The sequence below is a fragment of the Polypterus senegalus genome, chromosome 4 (assembly GCF_016835505.1).
Source record: "Polypterus senegalus isolate Bchr_013 chromosome 4, ASM1683550v1, whole genome shotgun sequence".
NCBI classification, from domain to species: domain Eukaryota; kingdom Metazoa; phylum Chordata; class Cladistia; order Polypteriformes; family Polypteridae; genus Polypterus; species Polypterus senegalus.
In genome coordinates, this window is record NC_053157.1 from 216,030,960 (window position 1) to 216,039,744 (window position 8,785).

The window sequence follows — 8,785 nt, forward strand, 5'->3', positions numbered from 1 at the left end:
GCATGAATTCGGTACTGTCCTTAGTAAATTATAGTGTCACTGAGATATTAAAACATTATAATCTGCAGGTAGGTAATGGAGATATGAGGTTGGTTTAGTGTAAAGTTATCTTTAAAATAGTTTTTATTCCTACTCTTTCAAACCCTACCAGGATGTCATTATCAGAGGAAAATTATTAGACAGGAATCAAAGGCAATACATGGCAAATGAGAAAGTGGGTGTAAGAGGTGAGGATGGATTAGTAAAGTGAGGTTTGGAGGGTTCTGGATTGTGGCTATCAAACAAAAACACTATTAACAGACCCTTGGACATGAACCCAGCATATGCAGGCTTAAAAAGAAGAATATCCAAATAATAAATAAGATTATAAGAACAACATCCTCTATACCCCTCCTTATTAATTATCTACACTGTGTGCACAATTATTAGGCAAGTTGTATTTTTGAGGATTAATTTTAATATGGAACAAACACAGTGCTATCAGTCAGTCCAAAATGTTAATAAACCTGAAACCTGAATGTTTCACAACGGAAATGTGAGTGTGAACATCATCAGGGGAATACATATGTGCGCACAATTATTAGGCAACTATTTGTGTGCAGATTTATTATGCAACTAAAGGAAAAATGAAAATTTTCCCATCTCACTTGTTTATTTTCATCTGTTATAGTGAGAATAATAAACAAACACCTCAAAATTTACAAATAAACATCTCTGACATTTCAAAAAAAATAAATCAATCAATCAATGACCAATATAGCCACCCTTCTTTCCAATAACAGTCATAAGCCTTTCCATTCATGGAGTCTGTCAGTTTCTTGATCTGTTGACGATCAGCTTTTTGTGGAGCAGTGACTACAGCCTCCCAGACACTCTTCAGAGAGGTGTATTGTTTTTCTCCCCCGTAAATCTAGCGTTTAAGAAGTGCCCACAAGTTCTCGATAGGGTTTAGGTCAGATGAGGAAGGGGGGCCATGTCATTATTCCTTCATCTTTAAGGCCTTTATTGGCTGGCCACGCAGTGGAGAACTTCAATGCAAGTGATGGAGCATTGGCCTGCATAAAAATCATGGTCTTCTTCCTGTATCACTGTTTGAAGAAAGTGTCTTCGAAAAACTGGCAGTAGGTTTGGGAGTTGATTTTGAGTTCATCTTCAATGCAAAAGGTCCAACTAGCTCATCTTTAAAAATACCAGCTCATACCAGTACCCCACCTCCACGTTGGAGTGGAGCTCTGTGCCCATTACTGATCCACAGGTCCATCCATCTGGTCCATCAAGAGTCACTCTCATCTCATCGGTCCATAAAACCTTTGAAAAAAATCTGTCTTTAGATATTTCTTGGCCCAGTTTTGACGTTTCAACTTATGTTTCTTGTTCAGTGGTGGTTGGGTTTCAGCCCTCCTTACCTTGGCCATGTCTTTGAGCACTGAACACCTTGTACTTCTGGGCACTCCAGGTAGGTTGCAGCTCTGGAATATGAAAGTACTGGAGGATAATGGGTTCCTGGTAGCTTCACGTTTGATTCTTCTCAAATCTTTGGCAGCTAATTTGCGTCTTTTGTTCTCAACACGTTTCTTGCGACTCTGTTGACTATTTGCAACAAAATGTTTGATGGTTCTGTGATCACACACCAATATCTTAGCAATTCCAAAAGTGCTGCATCCCTCTGAAAGACTTTTTACAATTTTTGACTTTTCAGAGTCAGTTAAATCTCTTTTTTGGCCCATTTTGCCCGAGGAAAACTAGCTGCCTAATAATTCTGCACACCTTGATATAGGGTGTTGATCTCCTTAGGCCACACCCTCCCTCATTACACAAATACACATCACCTGACGTGCTTAAATCTAATAAGCATTCAAGTTAATACAGCTTGGAGTTGGAATATACGCATTAAAAATGATGATATGGTCAAAATACTCACTTGCCTAATAATTGTGCACACAGTGTATTTATCTATCAGTCATGGTGGCGGTGCAGTTGGTAGCACTGCCACTCCCTAATGACGACTCTTTGATTTGCATCCATTGCCTGGTCGTTGTCTATGTGGCATCTGCACATTCCTCCCATGGATTTCTCTCTAAATATTCAGCTTTCCTGCCAAAATTGGTGTGTTGGGTTAATTTAGAATTTCCTTTGAGCCCTGTGGTGGATGTGCAGATCTGTTGCCTGCCTTGTATGCAATGTTGCTAAGAAAGATCCCAGCAACCGTGAAGTAGGTGAAGCCAGTTTGAGAGTTTCATTTTGTATTATGTTGTTTGTTAACAATTCTGCTAAAGTAATCCCAAAGAACTTGAGGTGCAGAATCCATCAGTAAACTGAAAGCGCCCCCTGTCACCATTGCTTGTATAGAAGCCTCACGTACAGGATAAAGACGTACTTAATTAAAGTCAAAGACATTTTTTCTGAAGTGGGGCTTGAAACGTGCCCTAAATCACAAATTATTATTATAATATTTTTATAAGCTCACCATCCTTCTTCTATGTGGCATATCAGTCACTCAAGGGTGATGGATAGAGTGTTGCACTTGAAATCTCAGTCGTTGTTGCTGCCAGTTGGATGTGCAGTGGAGCATAAAGACTTTAAAGGGTCACAGAAGAGTGCAGGTAACAATGTGAGAAAAGACTAGAAGAAGCAGTCAGGGTGAAATCTGGTAGAAGTGGTGGGGTGGCAAAGTCGATGATCTCAAGTGAAACTCGCACCTTTCTAACAAGCACTTTTATCGACCCTGTATTTCAGCTGACTGAACATGGAACCAATCAAGTGAAGGCTCTCCTTGAGCCCCACCAGCTGAAGAAATTTATATCTGCATGTAAACAGCAGAGTTGGCGCTTAATGACCGAGCTCACTGCGAAAGGTGCTATATAACACAAAGCAGTGGATTTCAGCATTTCATTTCATAAAAGGTCACGTCTTAAAGTACAGTGGGAAAATGTCACTTTAAATTAGAAAAAAATTGAACTTTTGCCTATGAAAAGTGGTCCAAACCTTTTTCATAAGTTCTTTTGTTGACACACATCAGCCAAAGAAGATGAGAATTAAACTCAATTGAATAAGTATTGTTCAGTGGGATGTCCACCCAGAGCTGGACTGTGGAGCAAGCTCATGACCCTTAAAATCCTGTTCTCCACAATAACATCTAATTTCCTCTTGTAACCTCACCAGCCCATCTTGTAACACTTGTCACTTTCACAGCTTTTTTTAACAAGGCTGATGCTGATGCTATGACTCACCCCTACAAGTTGAAAAATGATAATGTTGACCAGAGGGACTCTGGTGAGCAGAAGATAAATACAGCCCTGCAAGGGACAGTTGATGAGGATGGAACTTATGAGCACCAGCACATTCCTCTGGTGCTAAGCAGACGATTACACCCAAAATACAAATCTCATTGCCACCAATATATTAAGCAAAGCTGTCAAGCATAAGGGAGTGACTGTTCAGCAGCTACAACAACCAGCCTGGCAAACAACAGATTCACTTTGTACAGGGTATCTGATTGGAAAAAGAGGAGAATGTACAGTATATTCTATATATCAGTATATACCTTTCATGTTAAAATTACTATAAATACATCAATACACTAAGTCCATCTATTCATTTACTTGTGGTGATATCTGCCAAAATGAAAAACAATTTTAAAAAAGGGAACAAGGCTTCCAAAAACCAACACAAATGCCACACTTGCCCTTATTTCAAGTCTGTCTCCCCAGATCAGGCCTCATCCTAGGCAGCCTAATCCCTACTCAAAAGGCGGAATGTAGCCTGCACAGACCCAAAATGGGGTCATAGTAGGAGTGTGTGATATATATCATCTACGATAGTATGTTAATTGTTGTTAATGAAGTGCGAGCTGAAATTATCAAGTATGCCACTCATTTTGCAAAAAACAATCAAAAACATGCCTTGAGAGTCCACTCATTCACTGTCTTGTGTAGCCCAACAGGAAAGACTACTCCATGCGCAGTCAGCGCACCACAAGTGAAGGTAGCGTAGCTGCCTAAAATTGAGTGAGCAAACAACAGTAGGGGATAAACAGCCTCGCAATCTGCATCATTAGATTTAATTGCAAGACGTCGATCATTCTCACTCTCGTGGAGGTGGTTTGGTTTTGAAAAGACTAATGTTGTTTAAAAGACCACAATCTGCAAACTATGTCATTTACTGTTAAAGACAAGCTTGAAATCTAACTTGTTTCACCGTCTGCAAAGTGAAATTGATCTAGTATGGAGCCCCATGGTGTCAAGCAAAAAAAAAAAATTGTTCAAACAAATTCCGGAATTTGTTCAGACAGATTATTTTTCTTTCTGTAAGGAGCATGTTCCTATTGGGGGTGTTTTATTTTGCAAGCCATCTTGGCTGCTTGGTCCTCAATTCCAAAGCACTTTTTTTTCATTATTTAAAACACTCATACAGATCCCCACCTTCTCACCCCGCTGTGATGACACAAGTGAGGGAACAAAAAAAAAAACCAAAAACAAACAGTCTTTTACCAGCTATTAAAAAAAAAAAACACAAGGATTCAGAGAAGGTGAGTCTCTGCACACTGCCATCGAAAAAGGAGATCAAGAGCTACTTGATGATGGTGGACACTGATGTAAATCCATGTGAGTGGTGGGAAACACAAGAAGTACATTTCCCCAAATTAGGGAAACCTGCAAAAAAGTGTCTGTGCATCTCTGCCTTAAGCAGTCCTTCTGAGGGGGCTTTCATCGTTTCAACATGTAACCAGGCTGCTCTGAAGCCAGATGCTGTGGACGGACTCATGATTCTGTCACACAGCTTGAAGTTTCCTAGGTAGAGTTTTACAGTTGTTTTATTTTGTTCTGATATCTTTGTGCAATGTTGGACAGAAGTTGAAATTAAGAATTTGTTTAAAAATGTTATAGGTTTGGTTTTTTTTTTGTATCTTTGTGCAATTTATGACAGAACTTTACAAATGCTGTAGTTTTTTTGCCTGTGGAGTGTTTGACAGAACTTTGGAGTTTTACACAATAGCACAGTATGTTAGATTTTTGTTCTTGCTTGTATGCGGAATAATTAATCTTACATCGTAGCAGTTTATGTTGATCCAGACTGTAATATTCATGCCCTGTATTTCAATTATGATCAGTATTTTATTCCCTTTAGATTCATATCTTGTTTACATTAAGGGTACGTTTCTGTTTAAAATGCTCTCATTATCTTAGTTTGTTGGTCTTGGTGAAATGGTTTATTCATACTTTCACTGTTTGATGTCAGTAATACTTTGACTGGTGATTATAATGTTTTTGTGTTATTTTAATTCAGTTTTAAGTAAAAAAAATAAGACCTGCTTTCCTTAACTGTTGTTTCATTTCATTCATAAGCTAAAATTAATATTGTATTATCAAATCAGTAAGAGTTTTACAAACACCTTTTTAAAGGGTGGAAAATATCGTCTAATTATTGTTATCATCAAAGTCCCAGAAAATATCAATATCAATTTTTGCCAGTGTCGCACATCTCGAAGTCATAGCTTTTAAAAATAAAAGTCTCAGAATGGCCATAAAAATGGAGAAGAGGAAAACCATGAAGCATCTAATCCGGCACAAAATAAAGGAAGTTCCTTGTCATGTGGTGGGTGTGGCAATGCGCTGCATCAGCGCTGATATTCTCCTAACCTCCTCCTCCTCCTTATCTTTACATTTTATAATCAAAAATAGAAAAATAAACAAGGCAGTAACAGAAGGAGCAAAAATTAAGCAAGACCTAAAGCAAGTAAATCTGAATAAGGATCAAAAAGACAGTACCTTAATACAAATGCAACTCTAGAAATCAAATGTACTGACTCATGGAGATTTTTATAGAAGAAGATCAGGAGATGAAATGTAGTTCACAAATCAAGCCGAAGTCGTAACCAAGTTGAAGCACTAGCCAGAAATCAAAGAGCTAAATACCATTAGCAAGTTTGTTAACCACAGAGAAGTTTTACCACAAGAATCACACACCAAGACTGTTTTAATCTAATCTCGTGTGCCAGGGAGTGTATGGAGCTGACTTTAGAACCCTAATGACATGTGCAGTGTAACCGTGAATGTCACCCATAGTAATGCCACATCAATGACTGTAAAATGGTGACATCCAAGATCAGACAAAATGGAGTCAAAGCAAAACAAGAAATATTTTCTACTTTTTCAAATTGTCATAAAATGAAAAGCACATATTTTTTAGACTCCTTCTACATAGATAGATTGTGAAAAAGAAATCATACCAAATCACAACACCAAGCAAGAACAAAAACAAAGTGAGAATCAAAACAAGCCACAATGCTAACTAGTTGATGAACACCCCAAAGCTTTGGCTAAAGACCTGCTGGGGGTCAGAACCCCAGCTGTATAATTAGGTGGCCCTGCCTCCTTAGGCTGTACATAAGATGCAGGGCTGTACACAAACAACATTACATGGACACACAAAAGGAAAGAAAATTATAAAATTGCAAATATACAAAGACAAAATAAATCTAAAAATAGAATTAATAATAATATAAAAAACTACTATATAATAAAACACTGAAGTCTGTGTGTCCAGCCCCTCTGAGCATTCTGATTGGACAGTTTGGCTTTGGTGACACGACAAAATAGGAAGTGTGAGAGTGAGACTGTGGCCCACCATGCTGGCACCACCAGCTTAACCCGACACAGACAAGTATGGGACACAAGTTCAAGGCACACAGTGATTTAAATTTTTTTCTTCTCCATTGTGGGAAATGTCTTCCTTGTCTCCCACAAGCACAGCACAATGCACAAACAATGAATCTTCCTTCACTCTTTTCCTTCTCCTCCACTCCTCTGCTCAAGCTTTGTCTTCCTCCTCTCGACTCCGGCTCCCCGAGTGGTGGCTGCTGGCTCCTTTTATAAGCACCCGGAAGTGGTTCAGGTGCTTGATGACCCACTAACAGCAGCACTTCCAGGTGTGGTGGAAGAACTACCCATTAGGGCTCAGCAGCTCCTGCTGCAGCACACCCAGGCGGCACCTGTGGATCTCAACACAGCTGCACCAGACTCCAACTCCCATGAAGCCCTGCGGGAGTCCGAGGCACCTCTGCAACCCAGGGAGGTTGCTTTCTAGTGCCCCAGGGGAGGTAACGTTCTGGCCACACTTGCTCCCCTGGTCCTCTCAGCACGCTACAGAGATACATGAGGAGAAGTAATGGTGTGCAAGGGAGGCTGAGAGAGAGTCACCTTCAAAGCTAGCAAGAATAAAGTCAGACAGAAAGTGGGAAAGGTGCTTCGAAAATAATGAAAGAGCCTGAGAAGCAGGCTTTACAGGAATGCACTCAAGAAAGGGAGCAGCACCGGTGAAGACACACTCACACATACAAATGCAGGGGAAAAGTACATGTAGGGCAAGAGATAGTAAATATTTTAAAATTATTCTATTAACCTGTCTTCGATAGGTAGCTGGCTAGTTATTAATAAACAACAACAAAAAAACAAAATAAACAGAAATTAATTTAAGCCAAACCAAACCTGTAGATGAACCATAGCACTGCTTAATTGAGTTTTAGTGGGTACATGGAGCCCACCTTAACAGTACTGTGTGTAAAGAAGGAACTACCCCTGAAGGGGTGCCAGTCCATTACAAGGTACACACAAACCAGTTCACACTTCCATTTTAACAACACTAGTCTAGTGGTCTTTCTGATGTGGGAGGAAGTCAAACTGTCTAGGGAAATCTCACCTAGACTTAAGGAGAATGTGCAGATCCAATACAGACTGGGACCAGGGTAGGATCTGAACTCAGTCTCCTGGAACTATGAAGCAGCAGTGCTCACTGAACCAAATGAACTCAATTTATGGCTTACTAGATTTGGAGGATATCCCAGTAGCACTGGGTACCAGGTTTTGGCAATTCAGTACTGTGCACACTTACACTCTTGGCCAATTTAGCACCAGTGATCTTGATGTCTTTGGAATGTGAGATGAAACCAGGCTGTCCAGGAGAAACTGGCATGGACAGTTTGGAATTATTTAACTTAACCAGCACACCTTTGTGGGTGTGATTGAGGAAACTGTAGCACAGAGACAAACACTCACACTGACACAAGGAGATGTGCAATCTCAATTTAGAAGTGGCAATTAACCTAACATAGCTAGCTACCTTGTCCTCCATTGGTCTGCACTTGTTCACTCACATGTATGGTTTTCTGGTTTAAAACACTGGGTTTTCTTATGAATGTAACTATTCAGTGCTTTTCCTATCAATATAAAGTCATTCCTAACCTATAAGGTGCATGGTATGATGTTATAAAATCATCTCAGTCCATATAATCTAGCTCTCCCTGTATTAGATCAGCATTTGTCATAGTGAACTCATTGTGTTTGTATGGCAGATTCTCCATCAGATCAATTGTAATAAAGAATGTCCATCAGAACCACTGCACTGGTGATCACAGCTGTTATTCAAAGGGAAATTCTCCAGCACTAACAAACATATTTTTGGTTTGTAGGAGGAAAATCCTAAATTGAATGCAATTGTTTTTTTTGGTTTTTTTTAACAAATCCCTCTCTGCCGAACTTCTGCTGAGTCCACTGTTCATAGAGTGTGCATGCTCTCCCCATGTTCATGTCATTTCTGCTGTTTTAATAAATGTACCACAATTTGTATGGAATGCTGTACTGTATTTTGTATTTGCAATTTAGGTCCTTTTTATCACCATTAGATCTTTCAATAAGCACTGTGTGACAGTCCTAAAGTCACTCAAGTGTTGTCAAGGCCCTTATGCTTCAATTCATTGTCGTGCTGACAGGTGGACCATCACCCCAGT